General features: G+C 37.1%; 1 protein-coding gene across 5 annotated transcripts in view; it reads right to left on the bottom strand.

Annotated features, from left to right (window-relative positions):
* Nucleotides 1-22,087, bottom strand: part of LRP1B (LDL receptor related protein 1B) — a 587,100-nt gene that overhangs the window by 437,281 nt on the left and 127,732 nt on the right. The gene's annotated exons all lie outside the window — the stretch shown is intronic.

The following is a 22,087-nucleotide window of genomic DNA, read 5'->3' as shown; positions in this document are numbered from 1 at the left end:
CAGCTTTGCTACAGCTTGTGATTAAATGCTTAGAATTATCCAGAAGCCTTACTACACTCATTTCTTAGCTCTGTCAACTAGCAATTAGCATCATAACAAACACCCAGTGTTCCTCCAAACAACTCAGCTGGCTTTCTACAAGGAAAACAAAACATCTTCCAGACAAAATATACAGACTGCATTCTCTAATCCCTTCAAGATATGCTTCTAAGCACGCATGTATAGCTGACTCTAAGCTTCAAAAGAAAAGTGATGGCACAGTTCTTGGGACTTTAGGAAAGAACTAAGAGTATTTTGTTAAAATTAACCCATTCATTACCTATACATACATCTCATTTTTAGTGTCAGCCTATAAATCTATCAAGGGATATAATTTCGAATGAGTCAAAGCTGCAACTCTAAGGTAGATACCATTTGTGTTACTGAACATGGCTACTTAATGGCTTCTGTAACTCTATGAGAATTTGCTTTTACAGTAAGGAGGTCCATTATGTTCATCTTTGTACAAAACAAATGACTTCATAAGCAGAAAGTTTACATGCTTGAGGAAGCAGTTTTGCTTTCATGTCTCAGGGAGATGCTTAAGGCTTCTGCTTTGAAAGCTCATCTTGAAAAAATTGCTGGAAGTAAGAAAGAGGGAAGGAAAGCTAGCATTTCAAGGTTATGCAGCAATATGAACAGATCTATATGAATATTTTTTTTCAGTATATTCATAACACTATTTAAAAATCCATGGTAGAGCTGTGCATCTCTGGAAGCCTTGTAGCACGTGAACGGTCAGCACTACATGATATTTCCTAACAGACAATGAAAAGTAGAACTAGAGCAGTTGTCATAGAATGGAATTGTTTGGATTGCAAGGGACCCCAAGGATCATCAAGCTACATCTCCTCCACCGCAGGCAGGGCTGATCTACCATGGCATCGTATTTATAGCTCTCAAGAATTATATTCTTGTCCCTCAAGGTGGGCACATGGGTGATCCTAAGTATTAGATCAGTGGATTTACTCAAACGCTCACAGTATTCATTCAATGCTTTTGAAGGAAGTTGAATTAAGGTTAATAAACATTTTTTTTTTTTCTTTTCCTAAACTGATAGCTAAGTGGGGGGAAAAAAAGAAATCCATTGCCAAATAAATATAACTTCAAATTTCTGAATACATGCATGCCATCAGTTTACACACCCAATTATCTAAATGCAACATTCATATTGAAAAAGAAATTTCATTTCTTTTCTAATTCCTAACTAACAATGATTGACTAGAAGGAGAAATCAATGCTGTCATTTATGAAGTGTAATACTCCAAGTGTAATTACACTGTGCAGCAAGCAGAGCCTCAGCATTGAGAAAAATCACAACTGAAGGTGATGAAGAACTTCAGAATAGCTATTTAAGTTTGTAAACAAACCTTACAGTGATACTAATAAAGGGAATTCTGGAAATTTCACACTGATTTTCGGAACAAGGTCTGTATTAAATCCTGCCCCTACCTCCTGTGGCCATCACTGAAGAAAACTTGGCACCAAGGGAAAAAACCGCTCCCTTCGATACGTCAGATTTGAGGTAGAATGACACCCAGTGCAGCCATGCTGCCATTAATTTAGAAGTCCTTCTCCTCTGCATCATTCCATCATGGTTTATACTTTTATCTGTAATAAAATACCTTTTCACTACTCGGTGTCAACTGCCAGTCAAAACATACCCAAACAGCAAAACAGCAAAACTCAGAAGAACACTACGTGCCCAAGTGAATGGCATTCAACTGAGGAAATACATGGAAATGGGACATACCCTATCACTGTGCTCTAGGGTAATGAAAGTTTGACACACAAAAAAATGGTAAGACTGCTGATGGGAAGAGGTTTCTTATTTATTTATATGAGGAACAGCAGCCAGGAAGCACTGGTGTAGGTGATTATCTCACAACTATTAGAGTACCAGGTTGCCCTAAAGCTGCAGATGGTCACTTATGACTGCATAAATGAATACCATCTTGTTTTGGATAAAGATTACAAGAAGTGCCTAACTTGAAGTAAACAAGGTTTAAAAAGCTATTTCATACATAGCTCGGATATGGGCAGTGTGTTTGGAGAAAGAGCTTGTTTGTGATTTTTTTTCCCCTCTATTTGAAACAATTTAACTACTTCCACACAATTAAACTTTTTTGTATTTATCCTATTCAAGACTACAGAAATTAGGGGGAGATAAGCCTTTCATATCCTCTACCTACAGATAAACCCAGCAGAGGGAGAAGAAATACTAACTTACAAAAAAACACTTTGAAAAACAGATCATATTTTGAAAAAGCAGCTTAATATTAGCTCAGGGTTTTATTGGCTCTGAAAATTCTTTTTCAAACTATTTTCTTTTGCATATCTATAGAATGATCACTTATTTTCAACTGCTATCTTTGAATAATGCATTGGACCAGTTAATCATAAATATGCTGTAATTGGAGTTCTTTTGGGGAGAAAAAGAAAAATACATCCTGAAAAATGGGCATCTGAGATGGCCTTATTTCTCAACAGAAGAAAACAGTGATTTTCAGTGGCACCTCTCTGCACAGTTTCCTTCTGTATCATGTGTGCTGAAGCTGGCAGGCTCAACGTGGATGAGCAAATTCACATATTTTTAACATACCAATTCAGAGATATAGAGCAGATGGTTAGAAATCATCTCTCTACGGGTAAATGAATGCTTTGTCTCCCACAGGACAGCCCTCCTTCCCATGGCTGCAAAGACCTGGCAATGCCTCTTAGATGGAAAGTTTCACCAAAAAACATCCAACAGTCAGTGTTTCTAGATTAGAAAAAAAATGCAGTCTGTCAAAAGACAAGCTACAGGTTTAAGAGGACAAAGCTCTAAATCTCCATTGGGAACCTGATTCATGTGCATAATTACAATAAAGCTGGAAGAAAAAAAAAAATTTGGATTAAATTTATCAATACTTGCACTTTCCAAAGGTTCACGCACTCCTATCTGCAGCACACTGCAGGTCATCAGGGATCTTAACAAGGACTACACAGGAGATAGTGTCTCTGTAATCGAGTGCTACTTTAGTTCTACAGCAAGAACACACGATTCACTGTGAATCTGATTAGTACCTGCTTTTATCAAAGATCCAGGCACTGTGACAGTGAACTCCTTGCCCTCCCACACAGCCTGGTGTCCTGGGACTGATACCAATCAAGGTTTCACCTGAGACAGTTAATGAGCATCATACTGTCTCAAACTGGGTGCTCAGATAACCTGATAACAGACACTTAGTTCAAGAGATCCAGTTTTAAGTTGTACAACTATAAGGCAATTATCTTACCCCACAAACAACAAGCAGCCTAAGAACCCTATGAATAATAGTCCCAGCAAGCAGCTGTCTGCATACCTGGATCTCCCCTTGAGTAGAAATACCTCTTGAAGTTACTCGGCACCTGTGCACATTCACCCAGGATCCACAGTAAGGGATTGCTTGTTGTTAAGCTATATTAGCCTTGAGCTTAGATTTGTTATGCACACCCACCCTCTGTATACCAAATAGTCAAGGATATCAAGCCATTTCAAATTGTGTTAAGTCCCTGTCATCATTGTTTAAATTATATCTACTTTATTTAAATTAAATGTCTTTCTGCCTTCCTCTTATGAGCAAAGCATGCAGTGCTTTCGTCTCCATCCGTGATCCCTCAGATGGGAGCTGCTCCTTGTGCTGTCCTCAGAATGCCTCATTCTCCATCTGCTGAGAACACCCAAGAGTCCCCAGAAAACCAATTTTCCCATATGGCAACAATCTTCTAAGTGGAAGAAAAAAAATCAACAAAAATATTCAACCTAGAGGCCTTGATCTATTACAGAAGGAAGCTTGCTCATTAAGCTTTCGCTATGTATTCATGAAAACAACACGTGGTAACTAATCCAAAAATACGTATTCAAACACAAACTTCATAATGATACGATATGCCAGCAAATAAAGGGATGACTAAGGGGAAAAAAAGATCATAATGTCTAAGATGTTTTGTAAAACAAGCTTAAACTAACTTGAAGTTAGAATATTTTATGAATTCAATGATGTGAATTTCGGTACAAAAAAAAAAAAAAAAATCACCATTCCTATGATTCAAAGTTTGGTGGCAGAAAAAATTGAGAGAAGAATGGCACCACATTTTGCCATCCTATGAGGTAAATACTCAAAGTTTAAAATGGCAGCATGGCTACACATACAAATAAAAGAAAATACAGGAAACAAAAATGCATACCAGTATTGGATTCAACAATTTTTGTAGGATTCTTCCTACCAAATTATTCTGAAGTGCTCACATTTTGTCTCCAATTCCTTACACAGGAAAAACAGTAAAGAAAGATAGAGACATACCTGCCCAAATAGCATTTATTTCAGAAGTACAAGAGCTGGAAGACTAAGGAAAATTAGAAGGGTCAATGGCAGCAGGCACAGAACTGGGCTTAAGGTGTATTTTTACATTCTGATCCACTCAATGGTGTCTACATTACATGTGTAAAATTATGGGGAACTCCTATGGACGATAATAGAGCAGTTCTGCCATGTTTCAAATATATTATGCAATCATAAACTTGCACTTTAAAGTCCTTAATTAGCTTTGCTTTGATTTTAATTAAGTTATCTTCATTACAAGAGCTTAAAAACTTAGAATTTTTTTCCCCCTCTCAAAAGCATGTTTTCCATTTGGGATTTTCTTTGATCTCTCACTCCAAAACATGGAAGGTTTTGCAGATTAATTTCTGCAAATTTTACTCAGAAGTTGAAAAGTATATTCTGGAAGTAATTTATGATAGAATTTGTCATATGCTAAAACCTAAATTATTATAACTGAAAGGGAGATGGGAAGAAAAAGCACGCACTGCAGTTTCTACTTAGGAAGTAGTAGTCCTACTGAGGACTTCTCAGACTGACATAAATCTTTTCTAATCTCTTATACCTTTTGAGTTTAACCCACATTATTAAAAGCCCAACATACAGTAACACATTCAGGTTTTGGCTGCGCTGAAGTACAGGCAACATCCTTGGAATGTGTCTGGGAAAATGCTAAGCAGAGTTTTACACTCAGAATCTAAAAGAAGTGCTGTTATCAGTGGTTTCTGCCCTGCTCAGTTCTGTACAAAGTCAGAGAGCCGTTTTTTGTTCATGGGATCCAGCGATCTCCCCTGGTCAACTAGGCTTTGATTAGTGACCCTGCCTTGGAAAAGGGCTTAACCAGCAACATTTCTATACATAGATATCATCCACAAGAAAGAACGTATGTTTTATATACACTTATTCAGTTCCCAATGTGCTCGTCATCAGTAGTTATTAATCAACTAATCGATTTTACTTTACTCATAAGCAGAGCACATGTACAGGTACCAGTCACTGGCATCACCATATGTTCAGCTCCTGCTACACACCTCCAGATGGTGCATTGAGGCATTCCCCACTCTGCACATTTGACTCCCCGGCACCGTTGCAGGCACTTTGCTTACTGTTTGGTCAGTTTTCTAACTGCCATCAGACATCATAGTTCTCAGTTCATAACCTCTTCTATAACAATTCACACTCAGATTCCATATGTACATTATTACACAGCTAAAACAATTCTTTACGTTTTTCAGATTTGCCCAGTGTTACAAATCTAGCTGAGCAGATAATGTTAGAGATTACTATTAACAAGAGGACCAGAAACATCCAGTACTTTATACAAATCGTATTTTGGCAGGAGGGAGGTGATAAATCTAGGGGCAGCCTTGTTCCTCTCATTTTTTGTTCTTCCTTTGACTACATAGTACCCATTAAAGGGGTTGACCCTGTGTCCCCTCCTGTGGATTTGAACCACAGAAGGTTATTATTCTGCCTTAATTTGGCACACTTTATGGATAGACAAGTCTAGGAAATAGTCAGATAATGAGAACGACCCAAATATTCCCAAGACGATTTTTACCTAATCAAGAAAGGGTCACACAATACTACATATCTCAGCAAACTATGAAATGACATGATAGCAATGTTCTCTAACGACACAAACAAGCTACAGAATAGCAAGATACCATCTTTATTACAATAGAGCTATACTAATAGGAAAAGCATTCCCTCTAATCTTGTAATTTATCAAACCTTACTCCAGCTAGTCCTGTATAAGAAGTTGGAAGTTCTAACAAGCCCACTGCAAATTAGATCTTTACAATTATATTTTATCTTCTTGAGAACTGGAAGAAAGAAACATGTTCCCCAGTGTGAGGTTGCTTTTCCCCCAACAGCCAGATTTCAAGTGACTATTAACATCAAGATGAAGGGTCAGAGAGAACATCACTTATGCCATAATATACAAAGAACAAGCCCTATAAGAGTGGCCAACAAGCTCTTTCAGCTGCCAAGATAAACAAGAGTAAAACTGTTCATTTGTGAGAGGTCCTCAAAGGTTTCCAGTGAAAAAAGTCCTCTCCCTTCCCCATGCTACAAAAGTGTCTTTGAGATAATCGCTTATGAGGAATAGGAAAACATCTGAGCCTTTCCATCTCGGTTTGTATTATCATATTGCATTCAAAGTATCATTTCATTTGATGTGGTATAAGCCTCCGCATCAGGAGGGAATGGTTGCAAGAGAGGACCTTACGAAGACTACTTTTTTTCCCCTCATCATTCCTTAAAAATAAATAGGATCTTGACAGGAACATTAGTAGGACACTCTACAAACCGCAATTCCTACCTAAAATAGCTGTACCTGAATAGTCAAGACAAACTTCCACATGCGAAAGAAATTCAGGAAGCATCCAGGAGAAATAGCTTGCATAATGCATTACTTCGTACACTTATTCACTTTGCTGCCTCTTGAGGAAATTCACCAGAGAACAGACTAAGCCTAAGTCTCTCAGCTACTCCCAGAATTATATCTCCAACAGATCTGAAATATACACTCCTGAAAAGAAGAAGAAATGAGCAGAAGAACTGGGACTGAAGAAGAGTCACCCTGAGTCAATTTAAAGACCATTTCAGTGCAGCATACATTTTCTTTTTCTCTAGTACCTGCAGTAGTTGTTTTAACCAGGAAATTTCCAACTACAATTTTAACTTATTTACTTTCCATATTTAATTGTAATGTTTTCAAGGTAAAATTGCTTCTTAACAGCAGAAGGAAATCTCGAGATAAGACAAAGTAATTAAATAAGTGGCAGACACAGGATTTTCTCTTCTGAAAGCATTAGAACATCCATTACAGTTTAGTATAATACCTTTGATAGATTCTCTGTTCATCAGATGTTCTATTAGTAAATAGTGGAAGACAATTAATTTAGATAAGTTTCCTATGTCAAGGGAGACTCAACAATGTCATTTTTTTTTTAATTCAGTAGGGTTTTTTTGTTTGTTTTTTACTGTGTAAAACAACAAAACTTCATTCTTTAGATTTTTTTTCAAACATTAATAGAACTTCTTCCTCAGCAAGGAAGAAAGCACACTCAAAAAGTGCTTCAATACTTGGAGATATCAGGGAGATTCAGGGAATAAAAGAGCTGCTCTATGTATCAATGGCTTTAATACAAATAAAATTTCAAATGCTCTTTTAAAGTGTTGATAACTCTATGAAATAAAGAAACAGCTGGACAATATGTCAGTAATTTAGATTTTAGATTTAAGCAACACAACAGAAAAAGCAAAGTTATAGTTAATAAGAGTAACTAACCAGTGATTTATCATAAAGAATAAAAAAGCATTACAAAAGGAATGCTACAATATCTAGATTGAACTGAACACTTGTCTTCTCTTTCTCATCCATTTCCTTGGGAGGAGGATGTTGTGGTTGTGCTTATCATTGGCTGTTGATTTGTCTGCTCTGCTTTAGGTCTCACAGTTGTTTCAATACTGGACCAGACAGGTCAATCCTGAAACATTCAGTCTTCCAACAACTAAATGGCAATGGCTCACTCAGCTATTCTGAATGGAGAGAACGTTTGCAATAACGTGCAACCTAGCTGTCATTACTGCAATCAGATTATATTTATCCAGCTCAGAACCGCTGTTTGCAGCTCACATTTAAGTGCAGTAGCACCAAGCCATCCATCTCCTCTATCTACTTTTTTGTCGTTCTATTGCCAATCGCTTACTGCTAACTGCTCTGCTAACCACGATCACGTCTTGGAGATAGTGGCTGAGTTTGACAGATAGCAAAGCTGGTTTCCCCCCCAAGAGTGATTAATGCAAAGGCCTGGGGGAGACAAATGCCAGAACTTGCACGTCATTTAAACACACAAGCATACTGCACAATGACATAGAGGATGGCAAGACATGAGGAGAGAGAACTGAATTCCTAGGGGAAACCCCAGAAGGTACTCAACATTAAGATGTTCTTGCAGTAATGAAGGAAAGGGCTCTCGTGCAGCTAGGGTTACGGATGGCAGGCTTCTATCTCAGAACAGTCCCATTTCAAATGACAGAAAATAACACTGAACAGGCTTAGACAGCAGATGGAATCCTATTGCATAATTCAATTTTAATGACTAAAGAAGTCTAAAATATGAAGGTTTTGTTTTGGGAAACAGAAGACATGAAATTAAGCAGACAAATCTGCCAGTGTAAGCAATTATGTATGTTTAGAACATGTTAATTTTATATTAGAATAATTAATCTACAGGGAAATAATGCTAAAAAGATATCCTTTTGCTAAACTCAGTGATTAAAAGGATGGAAGAAACAGGAGAAAACCAAGCTTCCTAAATACAATCTATATACACAACTAAAAGGAATCTTATTACCAACGTTAAGTATTCCATTCAATTTGCATACTGAATAGCTTTAATACCAAAAACCAAAAATACAATCACTAAAAAAGTAGGCAGTAGCATTCAGAACCTACAAATGAAAAGATAGCTACTTTGAAATGATTTATATAAGCTTTGACTCCATATTTTTCTGGATCCTACTGAAGTCATATCCATTATTTAAATAGCTCTAATCAACAGCTCTAAGTTAAACTGTAAGAATTAAGCCAATGGCACACCAATGGGTCACCTAATGTAAGCCTTACTGCAATTTAACAGCTAGGAAATTAGTTGAAATTGTGGTCTTCCACAGTTCAGGTCTATCTTTTTTGATAGCATGGTGCAAGATTGATAACTTAAGGTGTAATTTAGAAACTTATTCATTGAATAACAATTTCCTTACCTGTAGAGAATACATTGTGATTTTAGGTAATGCTGTCAGTATATCTTGAATGTGAATATCTGAACACATCTTCAAAAGTAGTAAGGTGTACTATTTATCAAAGCACTACTGGAAAGTTTTAAATATTGTTTACAGAGACAGCTTGTATTCTCTCCAAAAAGGTGATGTTACAAAGAAGGATCATATTGAAATAATTGGCAGACTTCATATCTGCGGCTTTATGCGTTGTAAAAATATAGCCAACATAAATGCATACTGCATCACTTAGAACAGCACAATGTCAGCTTGCTGCCTACAAATAAGTTTTGAAACCACCTCTACTCGGATTTATTATCCCATGCAGGACAGCAGGAATAGCACTGTGTGAGTTATAGGAGCACCGAGTATAGGCACACAGATTAATGAGTAAGCATGCAATTTGCACGTTGCACGTGAAAAAGAAACAGTCAAAGCTTTGATGCTGTCTGACCTGGGAGATAAGTTGATAAAAGAGCTAGGAAACCATTGCAGGCATTGGGTTCAGATCCATTTTTGAAAGCAAGCTAGGAATTGCCATCTTCTAGAACTGAAAGTCACCATGGTATACTTAATCTTTTGCAATGCTAACATCTTTAAAAATAATAATTGGTAAAGAATAGTAAGAACAAGGCACGATTGTACGTATAAATTAAGTATTATTCAAAAAAAAAATTAACAAAATCAAAAGAATTGAGTTTAGATAATTATTGCTTTCATTCATTTAGATGAAATTCTATTAGCCTTCATAAATGTTAACTTGCGTTTTAAAAAAATACTGTAGACATAACAGATAGAAGAGAAAATAAAGAAAACATTTGATAAAAGCTTTGTAAAGACAGAATTAAAAAAAGAGAGATTACCAACATGTTTGGACACTTCAGAAACATAAAAACCAATGCCACACTCATACAGAAGTAACATTTAATTCAACAGCAGAGTTCCTATGAGCAGGCCTACATCAGCCATTGTTTTTTTTCATATCCCTGCAGTCCCCAATGCTACCAAAATCACATGAAATGGTCAAGATGAGGGAAATGGGCAATTAGGAGACCAAAGACAAAAATCAAGAAAGAATCGATGTGATAGCGTGCGATTTCATGTATCTGCTGAAGGTTTATTTGCACCAAAACACAGTATGAAATAATTTCACTTTTTAATGTAACTCCTTTCTTAAAGGTATCAGGTATCTGAGGATTGAATGGCAGCCAATACGATCCTAACTTCTAAAGGGTTCCAAGGCAGTCATGGAAATCACGATCATAAGTCTGATATGCTGAATAAGGAGTTGCTGGAAACAATATTTATGTGCAGGATGGACACCTGAATAAATACAGCTCTCTGAGTGGAAAGTTCTATCTTACCACAAAGCAGGCTGGAGGGCAACTAGCAAATCAACTCATCTTTATCCCCCCTTTCTTTGGTCCAAAAACCTTTGAACTACTCTGAAGAGCTTTCACATATGGGCAGCAATAATTAAAATTCAAGTGAAGGCTGAAGAGATGGAAAAGGAAACCAATAACTCCATATTCAGAAAAAAAAAAAAAAAAAATAGGGCAGCTTTAAATAAAACCCAAGACACCCGTAGTTAGCAAGCTCAGGACAGAACCTGCAGATATCATCATTTTAGTAGGTCAAAAGGCTGATCAGTGTTTAGCCTGTGTTAGCAATAACCAGAGCTCACCTTAGCAGGAGGGATGCTGAGGGTTCTGTTAGCAGCTTTGCGAGCTACTGAGGCTATGCTAAGAAAATTATGCCTTGGTTTCCCCCCCCACAAAAAGGGAAGCAAAGACTTTCTGTGCATAACACACTCAGCTGCTTGGGCTCTAAGCACTTATTACTGCTTACCTTTAAGTGATTTCATGCATATAAAGGTGAGCCATGCTGTATATTGTAAAATAAGTAAAATCTTGTAAACTGTCACTTTCTCGACAGTGTTACCGCAGTCATTCCCAGCTACCTCCAGGTGATGCAAAAACATATGCTTGAACTGTCTCTGCTGGGACTTATTAAACAAACAGTATGTTCTGTAGATTAAACCATAATTAACTATGATGTCGGTATTGCAAAAGCTCAGTAATTATGCCCCCCATTTGTTCTACTAATATCTGCTGCAATAAAATACGAATACTCACAAGTTAGCATGAAACTGGTGGTTCTCAGAAGTCTCCTTTCAATGACAGGCAAAAAGAGTGCTGAAAAATCAGTGAAGACACCAGGTTCCTCCAAACAATTTTTAAAGATATTGGTGGACTTTGGATCAGACCATAAATAAGGAGATGTTATATCTCTACATAGTGTGGTCCACTTAACAGAGTCAAGTAGCATTCATCTTTATACTATGTTTTCCCTTGATAATAGAGTAATAGCAGATGCTAACACAGGAGAAAAAAAACCTAATAAGAAGCACATATTTTTAGCAACTTTAATTATATTCTAGCAGCAGGAAAGAAAGAGATGCAGAACCATATGAGCAAGCAATTCTCCCCAGAAGACAGACATGGCTTTGGAGCATGCTAGAATAATGATTTCAGTTGTGAGTAATTTTGGAGTCAAGCAATTACTGGCAGGGCTGTTTCTTTGGTGCTGTGCTAGTTATTTTTTGTAGCTGTCCTACAGCAGCTCAGCTTCCAGGCTAAAGCACTGAATCAGACTCAATCCTTATAGTTCTAAAAAAAAGACAAACGTGTGTACACACATGCTCCAGGAAGAACTAGCTTGGTCTGATCTATGATCACATGGATAATACTATTTAGTCTTTCATATATTATACATATATCTTTTTCTGCTGTTTCTTATGTGAACAAATTTCTAAGGTGCCCCCTAGCTGTGGATTCATTAACAGCAGCAAAATGTACCTAAAAGCATGGGGAAAAAGCAGCATTAGCTCTCAAATCTAGTGCAGTTGAAGGGTTGTAGGACTGAATACCAACCTAGACTGTGAAATATTTTCTACATGCATTCTAAGCAACTGATATTCTTGAATTGATAAGCAACTGAAACTGGATGATCATTATGGTCCTTTTCAACCCAGGCCATTCTATGATATCCCAACTTTTATTTATTTGATTTATAATGGTTAAAAAAAAAAAAACAAAAAAAAAAAAAAAAAACACCTCCACTGGTGCAGATTTTTATGAGCTCAGCATGCAGGTTATTATTCATCACTGGCAAAAATGCACAGGTAATGGTGGTGACCACATGAAAAAAGTGTTCTGTACCTGAGAACTTGCTCTATCGCAGCACTCTTCCCATCTCTTGTAGTTCCCATAGTAATAAATAGGAGGCACTACTTTCAGAGCAACCTATATACAATAAATTTCACCAAACCATTTTTTTCTTCAACATATTAATTTTGCAGTATGCAAAATTTAGGATGTAAGTGAATAAAGAGCTTGATCTTATCATAATGGACAGTTTTTTCCTGCTGAAAAGCCCATATCTCTTAGCAAGCAGTGAAAAGTGGGTTTCCATGTACCCCTGTTTAGAAGATATTTACATCACAAAGGTAAATGTTTATTTTGGTGGTTTAGTACCATATTAGTTAAGAGGGAAACAAAGCTTCATCTGTTGGCTGTAAAGGGACATGCTTGCAAATTGGTGAAGGGCACCTGCTTTCTCTTGGTAGGAGCCAGCAGAAGCTGTGAAAGAACCAGACCCAGAAGCTGATGGTTCTTATGGTGTGATTAATTAATATTATATCAAGCCACAGAGCACCACATGCATGTTATGCTTTCTTATATTATTGACATAGACAAAATAAGACTAGCAAAGACATACAGCAGAAATAAATAACGGGTGAAAGAAACCCTGCTCAGAACAACGTTGTTTTATGGAAAGGCATTTAAATGAATGAGTTTTATAACACCTATTAAAATAAGTGTTAATAAAAACTGCACACTCCTATTTATCACAGCTTGGAGAGCCAGGAAAAGCTCACTTACAATGTAACACCCATGAAAAGGGACATAAGGAGGCTGCTTCACTGCCTCACAGGCACTGTAATGATCAGGGTCCTGAGCATTTCAACATTGTCACATTTTAGGGCCGTATTTAAGGGAAGCACCCATAAAGATGCATTACCACTGACACCCTTTTAAACTAAATGGAAAGAATTTAAAGCCCAACCATCAATAATTCAAGGATAGCTTTTGTATAACAGGTCTCAGTATTGATACACTTCAGCACTGAACCTTGGTATGTTCTCTAACAATCCAGGAGGATTTCAATGGTGACTGTGACTTATTTGCAAATGAAGACATCAAGAAAAACACAGCCAGCACATCACAAAGGTTCAACTTCCCCTCTGGTGAGGCCACATCTGATATACTGTGCCCAATTCCAGGCTTGCCAGTTCAAGACAGGCAGGGAACTGCTGAAAGGAGTCCAGCAGTAGAGCCACAGAGATGCTAGGGATCTGGAGTATCCTCTGTATGAGGAAAGACTAAGAGACCTGGGATTGAGCAGCCTGGAGAAGACTGAAGGGGGTTCTTTTCAATACTCATAACTAATAGAAAGGAGTCAGATGAATGGGGCCAGGCTCTTTTCAGTGGTGCCCAGCAACAGGGTTGGCCTAAGCCAATGGGACACAAGCTGGATAACAAGGAGTTCCATACGAATATGAAGAAAAATCTTACTTTGACAGTTAGTGAGTACTGGAACAAGCTACCTAAAGAGGTGGTGGAGTCTTCCCTTGAGATATACAGAACTTACCTGGATGCCTTCCTATGGAACATTCTGTAGAAACCCACTTTAGCCAGGCAATAGACTAGATAACCTCTATGGATCCCTCCCAAGCCTTACATTTCTGTGCCTACTCAAGAACAGTTTTTGTCTAAAATACTTGCCAGGAATACAGTCTCCGCCTTACTGATTCCCTTGGTACATTAATGTTGAGTCTTCTTCAAGTACCAGCTTCTTTAAGCCAATTCCTACAAAGGTTTATTATTTAATCAGACTACTACTTATGACTGCTTATGTCCTCATTTGAAAGTTTGCATAATAAACAATTACATTATTTTTTAAAATAATTGCAATAGGTACTATTACGGCGTGACAGTGAAAAATACTAATTTTTGTTTTGCTTACTGTATTTGCAGAACAAATACAAGCCTGAATTAGGGCTCAGGGAAAAGAATATTTAGACTGTGCTATCTAAGTATATCTCCCAGGGAAAAAACAATTAATTATCTTTGTTACTGCCTCCACTGCAGAGAACAGCTGCAATTTCTGGCTTGCCAAGTTCACGTCATTGAGGGTTATTCCTATTAATATCAATTAAGAGCTAAACTGTTTGAGTCTCTTCAATAATGATACTCAAGTAGGTTTAAAGTGCCATTTCACAGAATGCACGTTTCATCAGAATGAGAATACTTGTTCTTTTATCTAAAGATTTTTTTTAAACATAGATATGTATCAAAGCAATGCATCCAGACACCTGTAACTAAGGCAAGCCAAAAACTAAGATAGACCCAAAGACCAGCATATTCATTCCCATTTAGGAATCAAAGTGAAATATTTGTTCCTTAGTTGAACCAGATATAATACTGCCCTTTCACTTGTGGACTGTAGCTAAATGATCTCATGAAGTCAAATCAAAGTGATACTGAGTACATTTCACTACTTCAGTGCTAAGTATATTAAAGCTGGAAGGAGCTCCCCACTTGCCATCTAAGCCATGCTGTTCATCTATTTGAACTACAAGTTCAGCAGACATAAAAGTTTATTTTCTCATTTCGAGAAAAGTCCATGACTTCCCTCACACAGCTTTCCACTTCTTTCATTGTTGTGCAAAATTGACCTAGGATTTTTTAATCATTGTTATTAGGAGTTGACAGAGAAGATAAATAAAACAAAGCTGGTCATAACCTCCTCATTCTCTACCCTAATCTTCATCTCTGAGTACCATTCTCATCACCAAATAGCCTTAGGCATAAACACATAAATTACATTATATTTCTCAAAAGTAATTTTTTAAATATCTTGACCACCGGTTTACATTTGTCAGTATAATCACTGCTATCAATGCAGGAGGAGATGAAACAATCTACATCAGAACTGTGCTGTTACCTTAGCCTGCCTGAGCCCTGGGCAGCACTTTCCTTTGCCTTAGTTCAATCAGAAATATCACACTGTGAATCCATTTTCAGCAAAAGGAGCATAACATAAATCAGTCTAAGGATTGAGGAAGTAGGACTTGGTCTGTATAGTTTCCCTTCTTTGGTAGTTGTATGACCAACTTAACCTCCCATAGAGGTTTATCCACCATTCCAAATGAATTTTATGTTCTGCAGAAGAAATACTTGTGAATTCATGAGCACCAGGAAGAAAGATGAAAGAAAATCCCCCATGCTTTACAAATATGAAAGAATTGCAGATTTGTGTTCCTAGATTAGCACTAGAAAGGAAAAAAAAAGTAACTGAAGCCCCAAACCCATAGACCTTTAAGACTTTGACTGGACACTTCTTAAATAAGACACACTTTTCAGTGCCTCTGCATTGGCTTAAATACACTGCTGTGCAGCACTTCCCCTCTCATTTCCTCTAGGTGACATTACTTAAGGATGCTCCAAAAGTGGTGCTGAGAGGCCCAAAACCAAACAGTCACATGGGACTGCTGATAATGAAGCAAAAATGAGATGAAACAAAAGACTAAAAAATGAAAACAGAAACTTACATATATATATATATGTATATATATAGATAGATATATATATATGTATATATATAACTCAGAATTCTGAGTTATTCTGAGTTATATATATAACTAAGTTATATATATAACTCAGAATAAAGGCAAAACAAAAGCAGACCTTGGATTTGGTAGGTTCCATGAAACATCTTTCATATATACAGAAACTGGAATTTCACACAGCCAAAAGCCACAGAGGATCCATGTGAATCAGAAGGAACCTTTCATCAGCATTACACTAAGCTCACATCAAGAGAAAATAACCTTTAAAAGTGAAGTCCTATTCATCATTCAAAACCAAATGCAGTATCACTCCCATTTAACTCAATGCTGCTTCTAATAAAGTGGTTTAGACTCGCTTTATTGGTTTACAACTTCATTTTTATTCTGATCAGATTCACTGATTCTGTTCTGCTTTCCTGTCTTGTCAAAAGAACACAGGACCAAGGCAACCTCAAGGTTGACATTTTGGTACATAATAGCACATTTATCATTCAGAAGCAAGCACTGTATTTCAAAAAGTATGTATTTCAACAAGCATCCTCTAGCAGGTAAAAATTCTTCTAAGTTTTTCTAGTAATGGTTTGTTTACGTACCAACAACTTGGAAGAGATGAAAAATCCCTACTTTCCTCCTCGCCATCCCTTAAGTTATCTGCTTTAAGCACAACATAAATTAAAATTCAGAAAGACAGAACTTAACCTATTTAGTTGCTGCTCACAATTTAAAGGTGATAAATACCAGAAATCTGCAGGAATACAGGAATAACTTATTAATGAACATTCTGAAGTCCCAACCTTTCCTTTGAATGAATTCATGTTCCTTTTTCATCTTTGGCCAACAGAAATTGGACAATGTTCTGTTTCTTGTGAGAGATTCCATTGTCATTCTTCAGAATTTTGATCAGACTTTCCTTTCTGGAGGCATACAATAACATTACATTACACAGACATGTGGCCTTCCCTTAGTTTTCTGGTGTCCATTCCATGGAAGAACATAAGAGCACTATTTCTACTTCCAGTAATGCTACACTGGTACCACATTGGCATAAGTTAAACTAATTCATGCATAACATGAAATAAAACTTCTCCTTGACTGTCAGTACACAAATATAAAATATTAAGAATTCCAGCATGCTGAAATATGACCTGGGGAATAGAGATCACCAGGAGAAATTAAATTTATTTAGCAGAACAAAACAAAGCCTGGAAGGCAATATCGTCACTGATTATGAAGATGTCAGAAGAGACAGAAACAGACTGTTGGATTGGTTTGTTGGGTTGGTTTCTTCCTAAACAGGTGTTCCTGTGCTCTATTACATAAACTGGTCAAGATTTAATGTAAATAAAATTTTCCAAAATACAGATTTTTGAGAGACATTTTAAAATCTTTGTGTTTTTTGAAATAAGATACAACTACGCTTAAAGAAAATCATGAATAGGATATAAAAATGCTATATTGCATTCCCAAACTTCTTGATTCATAAATCGTAGTCCTAAATTTTCTACAGCCTGTACTAATGAGCATGTGTGCCATTCAATTTGTTTATTGTGAGCTGTAAAATATCATGCTTTTTAATTGCATTACAATCACCAGAAGTTGGCACCAGTCAACCTGCATTTAAAAACAGCAGCCAAAAGGAAAGCATAGTGTTACCCCATGCCATAGCCTTTTAAAAATCTGTCCTCCACTTAGTTGCAGCAACTCTAAAGTAATGAGCATTTCCTGCAAAATCCAAACTATTCTTTTTTTTTTCTTTAGGACAGAATACATTTGTTTCCCAAATTAGATGGAATCCTACAGATGTTGGCATTAAGTGTACTGATGGGAATCATGATAATCTGTCAGAAAAATGTGTAAATCCTTTGGGCTCTATAAAAAGTTGACAGCATTCCTGTGAAATATTAACAAGGCACAATGCAGTCATTGACATTTAACTATTTCCACTGTGTTGTTGGGTTTTTTTTTGGTTTGTTTTTTGTTTTTTTTTGGCTCATCATTGCTCTCTGCAGTTTTCTCAGGCTCTGTATTTTATAGAAATGACCATATGCTTCGATTTGTATTTGATGACATAATCGCAGAACTGCAGAAGGTGAACAGCTGAATCTGTGTTCGTTAGCTGGTTTGGGGCCACAGAGCTAAAGAAACCTTCTGCAATGCAGTGAAAGCCAAATCCCAGCAATGAGATGGGCATTTGTATTATTGTGGTCTGCATGCAACCAGGCAGCCCTTGATACAATCTAGGATCCCCTGCTCCTGTTACAGAGGTAATAAGGGAAACAAATTTGAATGCAAGTTTTTCATTTCTGTGGAGAATGGAGTTGGCCTTTCTGCAGATCTATCATCATTTGCAACACAGCAATATGGTAAGACAGAAACTTCATGAATGTTTTATGAAGTTGTAGGTGGTAGCAAAGAGCTTCTTGCTCAAAAGAGCAAAATTAGTTAGAACCTTCTTCTTCTTCTTGTAAAGAATTCCTTCGGTGAAGCCAAAAACCCTCTTCTTAATTAAAAGCTTCACCAGAAGCGTGTACGTGGAAAACATACCACCAGAAGTTTCTCTTTTGACAAACAGGTTTTTTTTCCTGCTTAAGCCTACTTAATTGAAAAAAAAATTCCAAGAAGTAACATCCAAAGTGCTCAAAAGGCAACGTGGTTAAGATCTGTCAGCAGCACAGGGGTGAATGCAGTGGAATTGCAAGTATCTGTGCTGCAATCTCTTGAGCAACTCAGTAGTTTCTACAAGAGAGCTCCAGAAGACATCAAGTTCTCACATGCAGGACAATATTACACTCTTGAATCACAACACAGCTCTTGGAGGCTTTCAGCTCTTGACAGTCTTAGCTTAAATTTCTCCAAATACCACATGAAGCCAAACTTTAAAATCTTTCACGGAACAAAATTTCTGCCCACTGCATTCTTCTAATCAGAAATATTTAAGTAATTAAATATCACCCAGTGAAGCAAATCATAATTTCAACAGAAGCAGAGCCAAGATTCAAGAAGGTAAGCACTATTAGAAAACCATTGCACAATCAACAAAAATTTGTACTCCAGAAAAACATAATTGGCCTAACTTGATATAGAAGTACATTAGTTCTTGGATGCAAAAAGCAAATCTTGATTACAGCAGCAGAGAAACCTACCGTGATTATACTAATTAAAAATTTGCCAAGTTATTTATAGTATAATACAAGGAAATGACATTCATTACCCTATAAACTATTCAACAAACCATTAAGCACTATAATAAAAATCAATTGGCAAAAAGAGGTGCAATTATATTTATATTCATGTAAACTCCTTAGCGAACTAAAACCAAAGCATCACCCAGGCCCAGCATTCTTTACCACAGAAGTGTTTGAGAGATTTAAAATATAACAGTATCATTCAATTAGCATGTTAAGTTATTTAATCAGTTAACTTCCAATTTAGCTGCTAATCACCAATCACACGTCAGGTTTTCAGAGATCAGAAGAAATTTAAAAAAAAAAAAGCAGTTACCACTCAAGAAAAGATAAATAAAAGTAAAAAAACTATTTTACCACCTTTTAAAATGTGTTGATATATTCTTAATTAACTGATGAAGCAGTGTTCTGTAGTCTATCACTGCACACACAATTAACTCATAAGCAATCAAGGAAATTAGAGGAAAATTAAAAACAGGATTGTCATAAAGCATTGATCATGTACACCTGCAGTATGCATCTGCTGGAATTTACCTTGCACGACCAAACAAACAGGCTAATGTCTGGGGGGGGGGGGAGGCAAAAAACACAATCTTAAGCCTAATCTTATTCACATGCATAGGGTTGAAGTAAAGAAAGTAGTTGCCCTACAGGTTACCTTCTTGATTCAAGGTAAGTCAAAACCAATTTAGATGAACAGGAATAAATTTCACAAAGGTAGAAGTGAAAACACCATGACTTGACAGAACCCTTTCAGCGTCAATCCTATTTAAACCACTTAGAATGGAGTCCCATTCCTATGCTACTCTATCAGTTTTCATGCTGGAAAAGAGGTTATCACTCTTATCTCCCTCCACATCTCCTATCAACTCACAGCCCAGCCCAGCCATGACCTTTGTCTATGCCAGCGGAGAGCCTCCACCTGCCAGGATCCATTTTCGTATCAGCTAAGCTGGAAGGAGCACTCTCAAATAACCTGACATCAAGTGCAATAAAATATTTTTCTCAAAACTCAAAGGCTGGATAAGCACCTGCAAAAACAACATGACTCTCTGTGGGCTGCCAACATATACATGTACTTTGGAAACACTGTTCAGGAATGAGTAGGGAAGCAATTACTATTTTCGAGGTAGCACAAGAGGAACTCTGTGCATTAATCTCACTAGTGAGAATGAATCAAGACTGGAATTCACCAAGGTAAATAAACCCAGGAGACTGAACTCAGTCATCTTCGCTACCTCAGAAACTGGAGAACGAAACTAGGATTTCTTCACAGTAATGTCTTATTCAACAGATTCATCCTTTCATCTCCTAAAATGGCCCCCAAAAAGCAAATAGCTGTATTTTATTATTTTGCTATTTAAGTAGACTATCTTTACCTCTTTTGCTCCAACAGATCAGAAACTCATACTTTACAGTTTCAGTTTTCAAAAGAAGGCATTAGAAAACGTTTGTACCCTACCTTAAGCCCATTTAAGTCATCTGAATAAGAGATGTAAATTACTTTGTACATGTTACATTACAGCCCCCAACCCTCCCACACATTTACTAGAGTTCCAGATGAACACTGCATCAAGTTTAAGTTCCATTGAAAAAATCCATTAATTACACAAATAAAAATATTAACATATAGAGACAACAAGGCACCCACAAATGCCATCTGACCACCCACAGTCTCTGGCAGCAATGCATTTAAAGCAAGGCAGAGCAGAAGGATTACAGGAAATATGTAGCTAAAGTTTGCAGAAGCAGCTGTTTTCTCTCTGGTAATGTAGAAACTAAGAATCACACCACTTTTTTTTTTTTTCTCCTCTCATGAGAAATATAAGTGATGAAAAACCCATTTCACTCCTCTCATTTTGGTCTCCAGTTGCAAAAATGGACATCTGCTTAAGCTGCAAACTCCACCAGCAGCTGACACCTTAAAAATACTCAAGGGAGCAAACACCAAGAAGCAAACGTGAATGCTTTCTTTCTTACTAAATTTGCTTTATTTTATTCCCAGGATTCACTGAGAAGAGACAGCACAAAGAATCTGAACCCATGTTAGAAAAGGGGAGAATCTAAGAGCAAGATGTGTTCTATGAGCAGAGAAATCCTTCAGGTTTCTAACATTAGCATGAATTCTTATGCTATCACAGACCAATTGAAGCATTAGTGTCTTTCCTCATTCTTCTGGAAACCATCAGTGGTGTCACGCAAGATAGGAGAGGGGAAGAATTCAGCCCCACTCTCTCTCTTGCTCTCACCAGCTGCAAACTTCAGTGTTTAATACCTACACCTGGACCAGTGGGTATCATGGCTTCAACAGTTTAGGTTTTACATGGCACATCCCATGCAAAGCCATGTGAGAAAACAGCAAAAAGGGAAGACACAAACAGAGCTCAAATGCACATAGCTTGGAGCTGGTGAATGATAGGCATGAAGTCGGGAATTAGGCTAGATCGTCACTTAAAAGGCCTACCTAATTTTTAACAGTTTTTCTATAATATAGGAAATCATAAGAAGCCAGATGCAACAAAGTCAGTCCTCCATCTAAGGAAACTGAAGTGCTTTGCTTGTCTCAGAAAAAAACTTACAGTGGCAGCAAACATTTTTAATTCTAACAACTGTAAAGGAGTTTGGCTCCTTATCCCAGCAAAGGGATGAAAGGGATGATGAAGAGGAGGAATAACGTACGCAATAAATTCAGTGAGAGAACATATCGAGAGTGAGAAACCTCACTTTCTCCAATCTCCAGTTGGCAATCCAGCACTGTCTTGCTATTTTTGCCCCATCAAACTCCACATCTTGGTTTAAAAACAACTGGTGACCCAGTCATGACTACTTGTCACCAGCCAAAGCGATCATGCAATGATCTCTCAGACTAGACTTGTGAGAGGACTTCTACCAGCTCTAAAAAACAGGAATAAATCCCATCATGGCTGCTACAGGACATCCCTTTTGTTTGCCAAACAGAAGCCAGTTGCCTCTTTTTAATTACTCAAGTGTATAAGCACATAACCTGGCTACATCTTTTCCTGTTTCACAATCCT

The sequence above is a fragment of the Tympanuchus pallidicinctus genome, unplaced genomic scaffold (genome assembly GCF_026119805.1).
Source record: "Tympanuchus pallidicinctus isolate F22 unplaced genomic scaffold, pur_lepc_1.0 scaffold15, whole genome shotgun sequence".
Classification (NCBI taxonomy): Eukaryota; Metazoa; Chordata; class Aves; order Galliformes; family Phasianidae; genus Tympanuchus; species Tympanuchus pallidicinctus.
Note: the sequence above shows the minus strand (reverse complement) of the source record. Positions and strands in the feature narration are given on the sequence as shown.